The sequence below is a fragment of the Monodon monoceros genome, unplaced genomic scaffold, assembly GCF_005190385.1.
Source record: "Monodon monoceros isolate NGI ecotype Baffin Bay Population unplaced genomic scaffold, NGI_Narwhal_1 Super_Scaffold_16, whole genome shotgun sequence".
Taxonomy (NCBI): domain Eukaryota; kingdom Metazoa; phylum Chordata; class Mammalia; order Artiodactyla; family Monodontidae; genus Monodon; species Monodon monoceros.
Window position 1 is genome coordinate 49,784,176 of NW_021703772.1, and position 19,556 is coordinate 49,803,731.

General features: G+C 38.6%; 1 pseudogene; it reads left to right on the forward strand.

Moving 5' to 3' along the window:
- The first annotated feature begins 4,011 nt into the window (after positions 1-4,011).
- The window catches only part of LOC114896567, a 124,062-nt pseudogene continuing 108,517 nt past the window's right edge, over positions 4,012-19,556 (forward strand).

Below are 19,556 nucleotides of genomic sequence, written 5' to 3' on the forward strand. Positions count from 1 at the left end.
GACCATGGTTATGAGCCTGCATGCTGGCAAGCTCACTGACGGCCTTATCTATACACCCCTGAAAGGGTAAGTGTAAAAGAAAGGGCAGCATTTCCTGGCTCACTAAGCCTAACTGATAATGTGAACAATAGAAGTTGTCAAAAGGTATATAGACAGCTGTGATTGATAATGTTTGGAACTTTCTTCTCTAAATTCCAGGAATTTTAGAATCACATTTAAGTTCAAAGTTTCAGAACACAAAATTACTTAGAGCAAAAATAAGATTAGTACCCAATAAAGGTCCATGGGACTTAAAATGAAAAACTGGACATGTTTTCCTTTTGAATTAGACAATATCCATTTGGCAAACATATGAACCAAAATATTGAGTAAAATGAGCTTTTTACTCAGCCTTGTTAAGGTTTTTTCATATTCTCTAAATGAGACCAAAAGTTTCCCAAGTCAGGTAAATAAAATAAATAAAATATGCAGTGTTATCTTAGTGCCCACCACATAATAACTTTTTGTTTTTTGTCTTTTTGGCCACACCACACGGCACACGGGATCTTAGTTTCCCGACCAGGGATTGAACCCGCGCTTTCATGGAAGTGCCAAGTATTAACCACTGGACCTCCAGGGAAGCCCCCATAATAACTTATTGACCTCACATCTCAAAAGGACAGTGAGTGATATATCCTTTTAGATGTTTTTTAAATGATAATGAAAAGTGAATCTTAATAATAAAAATGACCATACTGATTACTTCCCACTTTGAAGAGATAAACAGGTAAAGGAGATAGCTGGAGTTTCAAGGAGAGTAACGTGAATGACATCTGACACTTGGCTACTATTTTACTTGCCCACAGAAGGAGTGATTTTGATACCAAAGGTTGAAATAGGCTTTTCTAGGAGAAAAAAAATCACAAAAGAAATTCAGGTCAAGTCAGAATAAGAGATGAAGGCATATATTGACTGAAGAACAGCTCTGCTGGATAGCTCTAAAATGGGAATATATGGAGGTGGAGTTTAATCACAGGTTCCTTAAAGGTCAGGGGAAAGCAGGCAATGAACAAGAACTGCTTTTAGAACAGCTTAAAATTATAAGAATGTTCCAAACATAAGATTTAAGCTTAGGAACAGATAGGTTACTCACTTCTGTATTTTATTATTACTAAATTGTCATTTAAGAATTTGGGTATTGTATACCTATGGTACTAGGTTTACTTTATTCCCTACTACCTTTTGCCCCTCTTATCAAGATTTCACAACAGAATAGTATATCATTTTTTCGGGATTAGTTCTAAATTACCACATCTTTTTTGTAACCTAACACATATGCCAATTATCTTAGTTTTTTCAACCTCTAATTCCCATAGCTGGTAGAGACAAACAAATCCATCTTCACTTCGTTCTTTTGACTTGAAAAACAAACTTTTTATCATTCATATTTGTATCTAAAAGCACTAAATTCCCTTTATCATTGTGTATACTCTAAGGGTGACCATAACAGGTTCCTCAGTGTAGCCATAGCAACACCCAGGGCTTTAAAATGGCCAACTGTGGCTACTGATCTTAATTCTTTTCCATAACAAAAACACTATCTGATACATATATCCCCTTGCAAAATCACTTGCTGTTACTATTGCTTTTTCTCTCCTGAAATGTTATCTTCCTTCCTTACCATTGCTTAGTGTACAAGGCCACTAATTTTCAAGACCCTGGACTTTATCTTTTTTCTGTGCTTTGAAAAAATATATCAATAAAACACAAATGAGAAAAGAAAGATTAAAAAAAAATAAACACTGCATTATTTATGCTGATAGTAAATAGCAAAGGCAGGGTGAGAAGAGAGCTGTCATCAACAGCAACATGACCAATGACAACAGGAACACAAATTTGTCACTGGCTTTCTGTCCAGTATCTATAATTTTCTCTCTGGCTAAACATTACTTATTTGATAAGGTTTAATTATTAGATAATATTCATTAGTTATCAGCATTGTGTCCATTGTTCTATTCAGAGAAGTGAAGATAAAATAGATAAATTGCACAACAGATACAAATCACAAAAGATGCAGGGTAGAGTGGAGAACATTCCAGAAAGCAGGAAGAGCATGTACAAAGACACAGAGGCATCGGTGAGAGGGAGGATGCAGCCTGTAGCAATAGAAACTGAAGGATGTTTGATAGTGCACTAAAGGTCAAGATGTGCACGAGAAGTAGTAAGAGGAGGTCAGAAGAGTCTGTGAAAGAAGGCAGGGATGTCAAGGCCACTGCAGAATAAAATTCAGATGGCTGGCAATGGTTGGCAAACATTCCTGTCAAAGGCCAGACAGTATGTATTTTAGGCATAGGTTCAGACCACCTATGGTCTCTGTCACAGATTCTTATTTTTTTGTTTTTCAAAGTGTGAAAACCATGCTCAGCTCACAGGCAGTACAAAAGCAGGCCAGGGCTAGACTTGGCCCATAGGCCTCAGTTTGCTACTTCTGCTGTAGTCAATTGTTTACCTTGTCATATTGCCAGAAGCTCCAGGCACTGGAGAGAGAAAGAGAAACCTCAGAGTTACTTCAAAGGAGCTAGCATGACAATGAAGGATAAGTTGAGGTGGCCTAAAAACAAGCCACCTGGCTGCCCAGGATGGGCTGTAGTGATATTACTGTCCCCCTATCCCATGGTTCATTTTAGTTTTTGAATGCTGAGGTGACAGAGAGTAATACATAACTGAACATTTTGGAAAATAATACATACACAGGCACAGATTTAGGTTTCTTAGTATGATAACAAGTTTTTTGATCTTTAGAATTACTTGTCCTCTAGCTATCAAAGAAAGGCTTTGCTTTCAGAACCAGATCACCATGCAGTGAGTGCAATGTCCTTTTGCATTATAATTCATAGCCTCCTTTGAAAAAGCTTCTGAGTAGAAATCTTACCTGAGCAGTATTTTATTCTTCCTGCTTACTGCATCCATTTCACAAAATAAAAAGTCTCATACACAGAAATCAGGGGCTTAGCTATAGAGATTTTCAGGTATGTTCAGTGAACCTAAATTAGCTCACAACACATGCCGACAATGGGGGCATATCTCCCTGCAAAGAACAAGCACCATATGTGTTTGGAAGACTCTCCATAAAAGATGAGGAGGCCTTCCCTGGTGGTGCAGTGGTAGAGAGTCTGCCTGCCGATCCAGGGGACACGGGTTCGTGCCCTGGTCCGGGAATATCCCACGTGCCGCGGAGCGGCTGGGCCCGTGCGCCACGGCGGCTGAGCCTGTACGTCCGGAGCCTGTGCTCCGCAACGGGAGAGGCCACAATAGTGAGAGGCCCGCGTACCGCAGGAAAAAAAAAAAAAAAAAAAGATGAGGAAAAGAGGGCACTCTGCAATTATAGCTCACAGCTCACTGACTTAGTACTCACCCTGGGGCACCAACACCCTCCCTATTGTGAGTCTAACCGGGTGATAAAGCCCAAAGTCTTCCTGTGTCTGAGGCACATCCCTAGGCTGCTTCTATGCTTAAAAAAAAAATCAAGGTTTGTACTCAACGCAGGCATTAGACACCCCAGTTTCCAACATGCTAGTTCTACCCCATGTCAATTAATAGTTTCACCAGAATCTAATTTTAAGTAACTAAAAATTTCAACAAACTAGAACATAACCATCACATATTTCTGTATCTGGGGGAATAAACAAGAGTTATTGGGGTTATAGTCTTAATAAAAAGAAAACACAATGAAAATTTTAAAAGAATAAACATAAAAACACAGCTCAAAAACGTAGAAATGAGCACAAATTAAGGAAAGCATACAATTAAAAATAGGAAGAACTGACCTTAGAACATGACATGGTTATATTTTGATTACCCAACTAACAATCATAATCAGAAATGTGAAGTCTCGAGAGCTCTGAGAAGTGGACGGCCTGCTTCTCTGCCGCCGGTGCAGCTCCCTCACCTGAGGCGGACCCCACTTGCCCTGGCGTGAGCCGGCGCCCCTGCAGCTGCTCCCCACGGCGCCCTCCGGTTCCTGCCACTGCAGCTACGGCGCCCTCGCCCCTCAGACGGTTATAAAGAAGAAAGTCCCACTTTCTGCGTCAAAATGAAGTGGGATTTTAACTATTACCACGTTCATTCTGGAATTAAACCGGTAACGCTTGATGACAGAAGACAAGGTTCCTACACTACTTCATATTTGGAAGGTTCTTAAAAAGACTGCATTAAAGACTATGAAAGGGTCTTCCGGGAAGATGGCGGAAGATTAAGACGCGGAGATCACCTTCCTCCCCACAGATACACCAGAAATACATCTACACGTGGAACAACTCCTACAGAACACCTACTGAATGCTGGCAGAAAACCTCAAACCTCCCAAAAGGTAAGAAACCCCCCACGTACCTGGGTAGGGCAAAAGAAAAAAGAAAAAACAGAGACAAAGAATAGGGACAGGACCTGCACCAGTGGGAGGGAGCTGTGAAGAAGTTAAAGTTTCCACACACTAGGAAGCCCCTTCGCGCACGGAGACTGCGGGTGGCGGAGGGGGAAAGCTTCGGAGCCGCGGAAGAAAGCACAGCAACAGGGGTGCGGAGGGCAAAGCGGAGAGATTCCCGCACAGAGGATCAGGGCCGACCGGCACTCACCAGTCCGAGAGGCTTGTCTGCTCACCTGCCGGGGCGGGCGGGGCTGGAAGTTGAGGCTCGGCCTTCGTTCAGAGCGCCGGGAGAGGACTGGGATTGGCGGCGTGAACACAGCCTGCAGGAGGTTAGTGCGTCACGGCTAGCCGGCAGGCAGTCCGGAGAAAAGTCTGGACCTGCCGAAGAGGCAAGAGACTTTTTCTTGCTTCTTTGTTTCCTGGTGCGCGAGGAGAGGGGATTAAGAGTGCTGCTTAAAGGAGCTCCAGAAACGGGCGCGAGCCACGGCTAAAAGCGCGGACCCCAGAGACGGGCATGAGATGCTAAGGCTGCTGCTGCCGCCACCAAGAAGCCTGTGTGCGAGCACAGGTCACTATCCACACTCCCCTTCCGGGAAGCCTGTGCAGCCAGCCACTGCCAGAGTCCCGGGATCCAGGAACAACTCCCCCGGGAGAACGCACGGCGCGCCTCAGGCTGGTGCAACGTCACGCCGGCCTCTGCCGCCACAGGCTCTCCCCGCACCCCGTGCTCCTCCCTCCCCCTGGCCTGAGTGAGCCAGAGCCCCCGAATCAGCGGCTCCTTTAACCCTGTCCTGTCTGAGCGAAGAACAGACGCCCTGCCCTCCGGTGACCTACACGCAGAGGCGGGGCCAAATCCAAAGCTGAGCCCCTGGGAGCTGTGAGAACAAAGAAGAGAAAGGGAAATCTCTCCCAGCAGCCTCAGAAGCAGCGGATTAAAGCTCCACAGTCAACTTGATGTACCCTGCAACTGTGGAATACATGAATAGACAACGGATCATCCCAAATTGAGGAGGTGGACTTTGAGAGCAAGATTTATGATTTTTTCCCCTTTTCCTGTTTTTGTGAGTGTGTATGTGTATGCTTCTGTGTGAGATTTTGTCTGTATAGCTTTGTTTCCACCATTTGTCTTAGGGCTCTATCCATCCGTTTTTTGTTGTTTTTTTGTTTTTTTGTTTTTTTTCTTAATAATTTTTTTAATTTTAATAACTTTATTATATTTTATCTTACTTTATTTTATTTTACTTTATCTTCTTTCTTGCTTTTTTCCTTCCTTCCCTCCTTCCTTCCTGCCTTCCTCCTTCCCTCTCTCCCTCCCTTCTTTCTTTCTTTCTTTTTTCTTTCTTTCTTCTACTAATTCTTTCTTTCTACTTTTTCTCCCTTTTATTCTGAGCTGTGTGAATGAAAGGCTCTTGGTGCTGCACCCAGGAGTCAGTGCTGTGCCTCTGACGTGGGACAGCCAACTTAAGGACACTGGTCCACAAGAGACCTCCCAGGTCCACATGATATCAAATGGCGAATATCTCCATCTCAACACCAATACCCAGCTTCACTCAACGACCAGCAAGCTACAGTGCTGGACACCCTATGCGAAACAACTAGCAAGACAGGAACACAACCCCACCCATTAGCAGAGAGGCTGCCTAAAATCATAAGCCCACAGACACCCCAAAACACACCACCAGACGTGGACCTGCCCACCAGAAAGACAACATCCAGCCTCATCCACCAGAACACAGGCACTAGTCCTCTCCACCAGGAAACCTACACAACCCACTGAACCAACCTTCACCACTGAGGACAGACACCAAAAACAACGGGAAGTACGAACCTGCAGCCTGCAAAAAGGAGACCCCAAACACAGTAACATAAGCCAACTGAGAAGACAGAAGAACACACAGCAGATGAAAGAGCAAGATAAAAACTCACCAGACCTAACAAATGAAGAGGAAATAGGCAGTCTACCTGAAAAAGAATTCAGAATAATAATAGTAAACATGATCCAAAATGTTGGAAATACAATAGACAAAATGCAAGAAACATTTAACAAGGACCTAGAAGACCTAAAGATGAAACAAACAATGATGAACAACACAATAAATGAAATTAAAAATACTCCAGATGGGATCAATAGCAGAATAACTGAGGCAGAAGAACAGGTAAGTGACCTGGAAGATAAAGTAGTGGAAATAACTACTGCAGAGCAGAATAAAGAAAAAAGAATGAAAAGAACTGAGGACAGGCTCAGAGACCTCTGGGACAACATTAAACGCACCAACATTCAAATTATAGGGGTTCCAGAAGAAAAGAGAAAAAGAAAGGGACTGAGAAAATATTTGAAGAGATTATAGTTGAAAACTTCCCTAATATGGGAAAGGAAATAGTTAATCAAGTCCAGGAAGCACAGAGAGTCCCATACAGGAAAAATCCAAGGAGAAATACGCCAAGACACATATTAATCAAACTCTCAAAAATTAAATACAAAGAAAACATATTAAAAGCAGCAAGGGAAAAACAACAAATAACACACAAGGGCATCCCCATAAGGTTAACAGCTGATCTTTCAGCAGAAACTCTGCAAGCCAGAAGGGAGTGGCAGGACATATTTAAAGTGATGAAGGAGAAAAAACCTACAACCAAGATTACTCTACCCAGCAGGGATCTCATTCAGATTTGATGGAGAAATTAAAACCTTTACAGACAAGCAAAAGCTGAGAGAGTTCAGCACCACCAAACCAGCTTTACAACAACTGCTAAAGGATCTTCTCTAGGCAAGAAACACAAGAGAAGGAAAAGACCTATAATAACAAACACCAAAAAATTAAGAAAATGGGAATAGAAACATAACTATTGATAACTACCTTAAATGTAAATGGACTAAATGCTCCAACCAAAAGACACAGATTGGCTGAATGGATACATAAACAGGACCCATATATTTGCTGTCTACAAGAGACCCACTTCAGACCTAGAGACACATACAGACTGAAAGTAAGGGGATGGAAAAAGGTATTTCATGCAAATGGAAACCAAAAGAGAGCTGGAGTAGCAATTCTTATATCAGACAAAATAGACTTTAAAATAAAGGCTATTACAAAAGACAAAGAAGGACACTACATAATGATCAAGGGATCGATCCAAGAAGAAGATATAACAATTGTAAATATTTATGCACCCAACATAGGAGCACCTCAATACATAAGGCAAATACTAACAGCCATAAAAGGGGAAATCGACAGTAACACATTCATAGTAGGGGACTTTAACACCCCACTTTCACCAATGGACAGATAATCCAAAATGAAAATAAATAAGGAAACACAAGCTTTACATGATACATTAAACAAGATGGACTTAATTGATATTTATAGGACATTCCATCCAAGACAACAGAATACACATTTTTCTCAAGTGCTCATGGAACATTCTCCAGGATAGATCATATCTTGGTCACAAATCAAGCCTTGGTAAATTTAAGAAAATTGAAATTGTATCAAGTATCTTCTCCGACCACAATGCTATGAGACTAGATATCAATTACAGGAAAAGATCTGTAAAAAATACAAACACATGGAGGCTAAACAATACACTACTTAATAACGAAGTGATCACTGAAGAAATCAAAGAGGAAATAAAAAATACCTAGAAACAAATGAAAATGGAGACATGACGACCCAAAATCTATGGGATGCAGCAAAAGCAGTTCTAAGCAGGAAGTTTATAGCAATACAATCCTACCTTAAGAAACAGGAAACATCTCGAATAAACAACCTAACCTTGCACCTAAAGCAATTAGAGAAAGAAGAACAACAGAACCCCAAAGTTAGCAGAAGGAAAGAAATCATAAAAATCAGATCAGAAATAAATGAAAAAGAAATGAAGGAAACGATAGCAAAGATCAATAAAACTAAAAGCTGGTTCTTTGAGAAGATAAACAAAATTGATAAACCATTAGCCAGACTCATCAAGAAAAAAAGGAAGAAGACTCAATAGAATTAGAAATGAAAAAGGAGAAGTAACAACTGACACTGCAGAAATACAAAAGATCATGAGAGATTACTACAAGCAACTCTATGCCAATAAAATAGACAACCTGGAAGAAATGGACAAATTCTTAGAAATGCACAACCTGCCAAGACTGAATCAGGAAGAAATAGAAAATATGAACAGACCATTCACAAGCACTGAAATTGAAACTATGATTAAAAATCTTCCAACAAACAAAAGCCCAGGAGCAGATGGCTTCACAGGCGAATTCTATCAAACATTTAGAGAAGAGCTAACACTTATCCTTCTCAAACTCTTCCAAAATATAGCAGAGGGAGGAACACTCACAAACTCATTCTACGAGGCCACCATCACCCTGATACCAAACCCATACAAGGATGTCACAAAGAAAGGAAACTACAGGCCAATATCACTGATGAACATAGATGCAAAAATCCTCAACAAAATCCTAGCAAACAGCACATTAAAAGGATCATACACCATGATCAAGTGGGGTTTATTCCAGGAATGCAAGGATTCTTCAGTATACACAAATCAATTAATGTGATAAACCATATTAACAAATTGAAGGAGAAAAACCATGTGATCATCTCAATAGATGCAGAGAAAGCTTTCGACAAAATTCAACACCAATTTGTTATAAAAAGCCCCGCAGAAAGTAGGCATAGAGGGAACTTTCCTCAACATAATAAAGGCCATATATGACAAACCCACAGCCAACATCGTCCTCAATGGTGAAAAACTGAAAGCATTTCCACTAAGATCAAGAACAAGACAAGGCTGCCCACTCTCACCACTCTTACTCAACATAGTTTTGGAAGTTTTAGCCACAGCAATCAGAGAAGAAAAGGAAATAAAAGGAATCCAAATCGGAAAAGAAGAAGTAAAGCTGTCACTGTTTGCAGATGACATGATACTATACATAGAGAATCCTAAAGATGCTACCAGAAAACTACTAGAGCTAATCAATGAATTTGGTAAAGTAGCAGAACAAAATTAATGCACAGAAATCTCTTGCATTACTATACAGTAATGATGAAAAATCTGAAAGTAAAATCAAGAAAACACTCCCATTTACCATTGCAAAAAAAAGAATAAAATATCTAGGAATAAACCTACCTAAGGAGACAAAAGACCTGTATGCAGAAAATTATAAGACACTGATGAAAGAAATTAAACATGATACAAATAGATGGAGAGATATACCATGTTCTTGGATTGGAAGAATCAACATTGCGAAAATGACTCTACTACCCAAAACAATCTACAGTTGCAATGCAATCCCTGTCAAACTACCACTGGCATTTTTCACAGAACTAGAACAAAAAAATTCACAATTTGTATGGAAACACAAAAGACCCTGAGTAGCCAAAGCAATCTTGAGAAAGAAAAATGGAGCTGGAGGAATCAGGCTCCCAGACTTCAGACTATACTACAAAGCTACAGTAATCAAGATAGTATGGTACTGGCACAAAAACAGAAAGATCAATGGAACAGGGTAGAAAGCCCAGAGATAAACCCACACGCATACGGTCACCTTATCTTTGATAAAGGAGGCAGGAATGTACAGTGGAGAAAGGACAGCCTCTTCTATAAGTGGTGCTGGGAAAACTGGACAGGTACATGTAAAAGTATGAGATTAGATCACTCCCTAACATCATACACAAAAATAAGCTGAAAATGGATTAAAGACCTAAATGTAAGGCCAGAAACTATCAAACTCTTAGAGGAAAACATAGGCAGAACACTCTATGACATAAATCACAGCAAGATCCTTTTTGACCCACCTCCTAGAGAAATGGAAATAAAAACAAAAATAAACAAATGGGACCTAATGAAACTTCAAAGCTTTTGCACAGCAAAGGAAACCAAAATCAAGACCAAAAGACAACCTTCAGCATGGGAGAAAATATTTGCAAATGAAGCAACTGACAAAGGATTGATCTCTAAAATTTATAAGCAGCTCATATAGCTCAATAACAAAAAACAAACAACGCAATCCAAAAATGGACAGAAGATGTAAAGAGACAATCTCCAAAGAAGTCATACAGACTGCCCACAAACACATGAAAGAATGCTCAACATCATTAATCATTAGAGAAATGCAAATCAAAACTACAATGAGATATCATCTCACACCAGTCAGAATGGTCATCAAAAAATCTAGAAACAATAAATGCTGGAGAGGGTGTGGAGAAAAGGGAACCCTCTTGCTCTGTTGGTGGGAATGTAAATTGATAAAGCCACTGTGGAGAACAGTATGGAGGTTCCTTAAAAAACTACAAATAGAACTACCATATGACCCAGCAATCCCACTACTGGGCATATACCCTGAGGAAACCATAATTCAAAGAGTTATGTACCAAAATGTTCATTGCAGCTCTATTTGCAATAGCCAGGTGATGGAAACAACCTAAGTGTCCATCATCGGATGAATGGATAAAGAAGATGTGCCACATATATACAATGGCATATTTCTCAGCCATAAAAAGAAACGAAATTGAGCTATTTGTAATGAGGTGGATAGACCTAGAGTCTGTCATAGAGAGTGGAGTAAGTCGGAAAGAGAAAGACAAATACCGTATGCTAACACATATACATGGAATTTAAGGGAAAAAAATATCATGAAGAACCTAGGGGTAAGACAGGAATAAAGACACAGACCTACTTGATAGGACTTGGATAGTAGATAGACCTACTAGAATGGACTTGATATGGGGAGGGTGAAGGGTAAGCTGTGACAAAGCGAGAGAGAGGAATGGACATATATACACTACCAAACGTAAGGTAGATAGCTAGTGGGAAGCAGCCGCATAGCACAGGGAGATCAGCTCGGTGCCTTGTGACCGCCTGGAGAGGTGTGATAGGGAGGGTGGGAGAGAGGGAGACTCAAGAGGGAGGAGATATGGGAACATATGTATACGTATAACTCATTCACTTTGTTATAAAGCAGAAACTAACACACCATTGTAAAGCAATTATACTCCAATAAAAAAAAAGAAACAGAAAGATAAAGTTGCTAATCTAGAAAAAAAAAAAAAAAGACTATGAAAGGTTACCAGGTTTTGGGTCACCGACTGTGAGCCCCAGCATTGTAGAACTTGAAACTGAAAGCAAACCCTGGCATAATAAGGAAAATCAACATGTACGACACTTAACAGTTCAAATGACATAGAAGAACTGGAGACCAGTGTACCTTATGAAGACAGTGGCTACTCTTCATTTTCCCAACAAAGTGGCTTCAATGAGCATGAAGACAGTAGCCTTCCCCTGGTGGAAAATTTCAGTGACAGTCCACAATCTTGCCCGCTATGGACGCAAAGCACATACCAAGATCCCAAGAAAAACTTGCTGCCAGCTCTTCATTCTGAAAAAGTGGTTTGTTCAACGTTAAAAAAAAAAATGGTAAACGAAATCCTAAAATAGATTGGGAGAAGCTGAGGGAATTTATATCCAGTGGAAATTTTAGACTACGGAATATAATTGGCAGGAAAACAGGCCTAAAGTGTGTAGATGTTTTCAGGGAACTCTTTCGAAGGGGACTCAGACATCCCTTAGCAAATATTTTAACACAGCTCAGTGATATGGACTTAATCAAGTAAGTATTGTTGTTTTGAGTTCATTAGTGTAACCCATGAAAATTTTTGTTGGGTGGCTCAGCACCACCAGCTCATGCAAAGACATAGTAGGGGGGCTTCCCTGGTGGCGCAGTGGTTGAGAGTCCGCCTGCCGATGCAGGGGACACGGGTTTGTGCCCCGGTCCGGGAAGATCCCACATGCCGCGGAGCGACTGGGTCCGTGAGCCATGGCCGCTGAGCCTGTGCAAAGACATAGTAGGGTAGTCTTGCACTATTGTTTAATTGAGGTGATGACTTTTGTCTGGTTGCTGGTATTTTACTACCTATGTGTCACTAAGAGGAAAGAAAGATAATTTTTAGAGTATGCATTTAATCCAGTTATTTCAAATTTCATATGTATGCTATTAGAAAACTATTTCTGTTAGATTGGGATCTTTGTTCTTTTGTTTCTGAAATTGTTCATAGGTAAGCTACATCTTTTAGTCTTAACTGTAAAACAACAGCCTAGGTCTGGTGTACAGGTCCTATAGGCATTATGATTTTTGTCACACTTGAAAGTATAAAATAATTTCTTTTTTTTAGGCTATTTTCAAATTTGACAGTAAATTTGACGGTGATGAAAATACAGAAACCCACAAATGGGTCTGATTATTACTGTCTCTTAGAAACCTTATACTGACTCCCCTTTCTCATTCCAGCAAAGAAAACCTGTTAGGATGTGGTAACTGAGAATTAAGATGATTATCTAATCTATTGAATTAGATTGCCTCCAACTCAACTGGGTTCATTTTCGGCTCTTTGAAAATTTTTTTTTTTTTTTTTGCAGTACGCGGGCCTCTCACTGTTGTGGCCTCTCCCGTTGTGGAGCACAGGCTCCGGACGCGCAGGCGTCCAGGGAAGCCCTGAAAAAGTTTTTAGAGGTACTCTTTGTGTTACTTTACACTGGTCCATGAAATATAGCTGATGCAAAACAGACATAAGTAAGTATTTTTATTATTGGCCAGCTTCTTGAGAGATGATCGACATCACAACATTTTTGTTAACAAAATGGATTTTTTAAATTGATTTCTACTAATAGCAGTGTGTCCTCAAGTTCTTTGAAACTTGTCTAATGTTAATAAATAACCAAGATGGTGCCATATATACAGTGGGGCTTCTTATTTGATATTTGAGGATATTGTGAAAAAATGAAGTACTAAGTGTAGTGGTTCTTAAGCCTGGATCCACTTAGAATTACTTAATGGTGAGCTTTTAAAAATAATACAGAGCCCTGGCCCCCATTTTAGATCAATTAAACCCAAGTGACTAGGCATGGGCCATCCTTAAATCTTAAATTCATGCCTCAGGCAATTCTAATGCATAGCCAGGTTTGAGAAGCACTGCTAATAGAAATTTCTTTTTTGCACTGTTAATGTTTCTGTAATATAATCTTGGTTCTTTGTGGTGCTTTAATTGTTTGCTTTATAATCATTTACTTTTCCAGCGTGTCTAAAGTGAGCACAACTTGGAAGAAGATTCCAGAAGATGGTAAGGGGGCATTGCAATTGTACAATAAAGCAATACAAAGAATTACCATTAAAAAAAAATGTGAAGTTTCATTAATGTTTTGTATTTTTTTAACATCTTTATTGGAGTATAATCGCTATACATTGTTGTGTTAGTTTCTGCTGTAAACAAAGTGAATCAGCTATACGTACACATATATCCCCAAATCTCCTCCCTCTTGCATCTCCCTCCCACCCTCCCTATCCCACCCCTGTAGGTGGTCACAATCATTAATGTTTAAGTGGGCAAGAGAGCCTATGAAAAACAGCTCTATCTATTGCAAAGCTTATGTTCATTATTCTAAACAACAAACAAAATGTTATAAGGTACCATTATACTAAGTACCATACTAGATATGGAGATATAAAAATGACTAAAAGATGTCTTGTGCCCTTTTACTATAGCCCAGTGGAGGAGAAGATACATATGAATAGAGTAAAATGGAAAAAAATACCATTAAAATGGTATGTGTAAATTATTGGAGTAACCTAAACAAGGAAAAAATAAAGCCTTCACAAAGGTGACATCTGAACTAGCTCATCTGAAACTGTGATTTACAACACAAATGAAATGTCTCATCATTCTATTTATAACAAGAAATGTATGTTCTTAGATGATGTAAACCACACACGCTCCCTGAACTGCCCCCACCACATCGGCCCCTGTGGGCCTTTGTCATACCTCTGGATCCCTCAAGGTCCCCAGAGTGAACAGTGTCTGTGGAGGCCAAAGCACATCCGTGCTTGGGCAATAAATAGGTCAGTGACCACAAGTGTGTAATGAGTTTAAAAAGTGCCCAATATTTTGGAAGTGAAGAGAAACAAATTTAAAGGAGAGAAACTCTCCAAAACAGTCCGTAATAACCTATAAGAATATTTCTGAGAGACCTTAATGGACTTCAAAACAGAGAATTTGACAAGTTGAATCATTGGTTCAAAGGAATAAATCCCAGATACTCTGTAGATGTCATTTTCCAAAACTTTGACTTTTGAGAACTCAAACTTTTTCTCCATAATAATTACCATCTTTCAGGTTCATTAGTTTCATGGATGTTGTCTATTGTTATTTTCTTCTGTCCCTCCTCCTTTCCATGAGAAACTGCTTCTTATTCCCATTCCTCAAAATTTTTTAAGTTTTATTTTTGAAATATCATTAACCCAAATGAACTATATCCAAATAAAGTATATTAACCCAAATAAACTAAATAAACTATATATACAAATATCCCTTCTTTTACTGATACAAAATAAGAATGACATCTTCTCAAGTTTACTAGTTTAAGGACAGGAAGGTACAAATTCATGGTAGATTTCATTTGATTTGACTTGTTACATGTTCAAAATTTTGGCAAAAATAATCCAACTAACAAAATAATTTAATTGACAAAATGGAGCATATTGCCTACACTCCTGTTTATTGCATGAAAACACGTGATGTTAAGTGATATTAAGCAGGCTCTGTGCTAGCCACTGTCTTTTATGTTGCCTCATAAGCATCATCTCAGAAATTATCACATATTCAAGCACTTTCAGACACTGGTAAGCAGGTGGACATACTGTTGTCTTAATATAGGTATGACATTAAGTGATGTTCACCTTTTTAGTGATAGGAAACCAACATTTAATTTATACTCACTCACCTAGAATGGAGCCTATGTTTGGTCCAGACCACACCCTAAAACATACTGGGCCAGCCATGAGGTACTGATTTTCAGTCTGGAAACATCAGTGGACCACAGTGGTTGTCTACAGTGGGCATTACTCTAGTTGTTGGTAAGCATATTGCACAAGTTGTTGAATAGTTTTAATATCATCCCCGCAGCCTGTGATCAGCCAAGGCAAGCCCTTCTAATAATCAACAGCACATGAAAAAGTTTTGATAACGCCTTCTCTCAAATTTTACATGGGCTACCTTAGCCCCTAATGATAAACATTCAGTGCTAAAGGTCTCTCATTTCTTCTCAGAGCAGAGAGAGATTTTTATTTTATTACCCCAGTTTCTTTTTAGTCTGCCAGCAAATAATTATTATCACTCTCAAAGTGAAAATGTTTCAAAAGGTATGAGCATCCCCTTGGAAACTTCCCAGGTATGAAATTGGCATAATCAGCAATCAGCTTCTAACTAAACATCAGTGGTCATGACATCAGTACAGTCTTATTAAATCAATTAATTAATTTCTTATTAGACACCATTCAGGATAGGAATCATGCTCTGTTTTTATGTTCAAAAATTAAATCACACCTAAATTTTTATGCCATTATATAATATCTTATTAATTGCTCTAAATCTCCTCCTATTATTACTCTTGTATACAGCTCTCTTACCTTCCCAGCTTAGCTCACTCTGATTTTCAAGGTTATCATACAATTTCCACTCTTTTATTTGACTCAGCACTCATATAATTAATCCTTACTTGACAATTGTATATATCCTCCCAATTTCTCCTTCTATCAGGAGAATATGGTCTCAACTCCCAGAATCTTATCAAATAAATTATATCTGGGCCTATTCCATCTGGATCATCCCGGGTCAATGTATTCTCATCAGGTGTTTATTTTTTTTCCAATCTATATCTTAGTTATCTTTTTTTAAATGCTAGGAACAAGTATATGAAATTTTGTTTAGTTATTCAAAGTTTCATAAAGTTTTTTGACAGCTCCAACTATTAGTATTGTTTTCAAAGAATGCGACTTATTATTCCATGCATCATAGATAACTTTTTCTTAGTGTTCATTAAAATGATAGAATAGCTCTAATCTCTACCTGTCTGCCATTTAAATGAAGAACTAAGTTATTTGCATCATAGCTGCCATCACTTACAATGCTGAGACTCAATCAATTTGGCATTTTGAGTTATATTCATGGCAGTAAGAAAAATGGTAATGACTCACTTCTTTTTTTTTGTGGTTGTCAGATATTTCTACAGAAAGGAAAAGAATATTGAGCTAACTTTCTTGATGGACACTCATTTGCAAATACAGATCTCAGTAATTGACAGTGTAATGAAAAAAAATAAATTTTCATTACAAACTGTACTTCCTTTTCTTCTACAAAAAAAAAAAATCTATCAAAGTAATGGCAAAAATTCAATGACTGTTGTTGGCAAAGGAATGTTTTCAGTCTCTACATACAAACCAGTATGTACCAACTGCAGCCCATCTTCAGAGCTTACCAGATTTAAAAAATAATGGGTGTAAATCTCAAGATTTCAAAACTTCTGTGGTTGGTACTTAACTGCTGTTCCATTTTGGCTGACATAGGAACTAAAAAACTCAAAAAAAGACACACTTTCTTACAATAGCAAACTTTTAACAGCATTAAAGTTTATGAGACATCTGACTTAAATCCTGTTTTGAGAAAAGTTCCATTAGGAACTCAGAGAAAATGCTAAGCATGAGCTTGAAGACCTTGTTAATGACCCTTTAATGGTATTTTACATGTTGTTGTCACACTCCATATTGACAGATTTTGACAGCTTAATAATATCCTTGGTGAATCAGAATCAATTTATGCTTCAGACCTATGACTCTCTTATGCAACTAATGAAGTAATTAAAGCTCCTTCCTTCTCAGGAGAAAGTCTTTACATGGTACTATGTAATAATATAAAATCTCATGCTGCGACCCACAATAGCATCCTGAAAATTCTCCCTTCCAGGATACCATTTGTTGAGTTTTCAGTAAATAAAATACAGACATTTAGGAAGGTATTTATTGCCAAAGCAAAGATAATAATTGCTAGTATAGGCTAAAATGTGTTATTTTAGAATTGCTAGCTTCCAGCTTGCAAAAGGCAGCAAAAGTTGAAGTAAAAATACTGAAACATTATTTATTGATATAAAGTTCTTTTTACGGAACTTGCAGAATATTGATCTCATATCTTGACCTCTGAAAGTTAATTTCTCGTGACTTCAACTCTTCAGAAACTTTCCAAAACTCAAATGTAGCCACAATATCCAATTATAAATATACCAGAATTTAGCATTCAGGTTTATTTATAAAAAATATTCTTTCCAATATTACTTAGACTAGCTTTGATCTACAACCATTTGCATATCTACTACATTCAAATACTACTATAAACCATCTCACACTTAGATTTATTCAAGAAAAAATTTATTCTGAAATAATTTTGCTATAAATGTTAATCAACCAAAGAACTAAAACCAGCTTATGCAAAGTGCAACTATCAGAATTCACAGAGGAATGTCATTCTAATCTTGCTCCTCTGTAGAAATGGACTCTGATTTTGTTATTAATGTTGTGGTTGGAACTATTCTAGACCAAGGAACACAAACTATTAATGTGAATGAACCGTTCTGAGTATTATCTTAAGAAGCTAGTTTGAGAAAGGTCTATGTCATCATGTTTTCATGCTGTTCATCTGCCATTTAATTGGCTATTGGCTATGGGAGGTCTGTCAAACCTAAAACAAAGTCCTCTGTAACTTTGGGTCTGGTATTTGGGGAAAAAACAAACCCAACTATTATAATCACTGTAATAATTACATAACTAGTACATTTTGGGTCTATAACAGAACAAATTATAGAAAAACTAAAAAAATTTTTTCAATTTAAAAAAGGCCAATCTCGGAGCCCAGCTCAATGTCACTAAGCCTGAGCTCAAAAATAACTCAAAAAGAGCTCATGACCAAGCAACTGACAGCCACACTTGGGGATAGGAGGAGGGAGTTGGGTTAAAGATGGTCCTTACATACTAAGGCTGGAAGGGGAAATGAAAGAGAAAGGAAGTCTCATTTATTTAGCAAATACTATATGTCAGATCTATACTGACTGTCTTAATCCATGAAAAGCTGCCTTAATCAATGTTTACAATGACCTTGAGAGAAAGGTAAGACTAGCCTTATTTTACAGAAAACAAAGTCACTTATCCAGGGGAGCAGCTGTGAAAGATAGAGCTGAAGCAGAAATCCAGCTCTCTTCATCCCAGAGACCTCCATCTTTTCACCATTCTATGTGAGGGGAATTTTCCCTGTACAGGAAGAGAGGATGATTTAGGGCATCAGTCTGTATCTCCATCACCCACTCAAAGATTGCCATGAGTTCTTTATCTATTTGGTGGTCCTCCTGAGCCCTGAATTTCTAGAATGAAAAATTAATAATTTGCTTTTGGTTACTTAGTAATCTCTGACACCATCATTGAACACTTTATTAGTGACTTTTTTCCCTGCAGCACCCAAGAATCACTGCTCTGTACCCAAATGTAACATAATACTAATGGTGCTATAAAATCAGGTACAAATGAAAAAACTTTCTCTTTTATCACAACCAACTTAAGCAGTACTATAGGCATAAGAATGCAACTCTCTCAGTGTTTGCTATTAAAGTAAAAAAAAATTCTATTTTCATATTGTAACAGCTTCCCCATAATGAAAGATCTGTGAACGTGCCATTAGTTAGAAATAAGTGCAGTAGTTTGAAGATGACCTTAATGGAAATGTATGATACTTGAAGTGTTGTGAGACTAACTAGCTATATCAATTTAATAAACAGCCCATCAAAAACGCTAGAACACCCAGCAATCCCACTACTGGGCATATACCCTGAGGAAACCAAAATTCAAAAAGAGTTATGTACCAAAATGTTCATTGCAGCTCTATTTACAATAGCCCGGAGATGGAAACAACCTAAGCGTCCATGATTGGATGAATGGATAAAGAAGATGTGGCACATATATACAATGGAATATTACTCAGCCATAAAAAGAAACGAAATTGAGCTATTTGTAATGAGGTGGATAGACCTAGAGTCTGTCATAGAGAGTGAAGTAAGTCAGAAAGAGAGAGACAAATACCGTATGCTAACACATATATATGGAACTTAAGGGAAAAAAAAATGTCATGAAGAACCTAAGGGTAAGACAGGAATAAAGACACAGACCTACTAGAGAATGGACTTGAGGATATGGGGAGGGGGAAGGGTAAGCTGTGACAAAGCGAGAGAGAGGCATGGACATATATACACCACCAAACGTAAGGTAGATAGCTAGTGGGAAGCAGCTGCATGG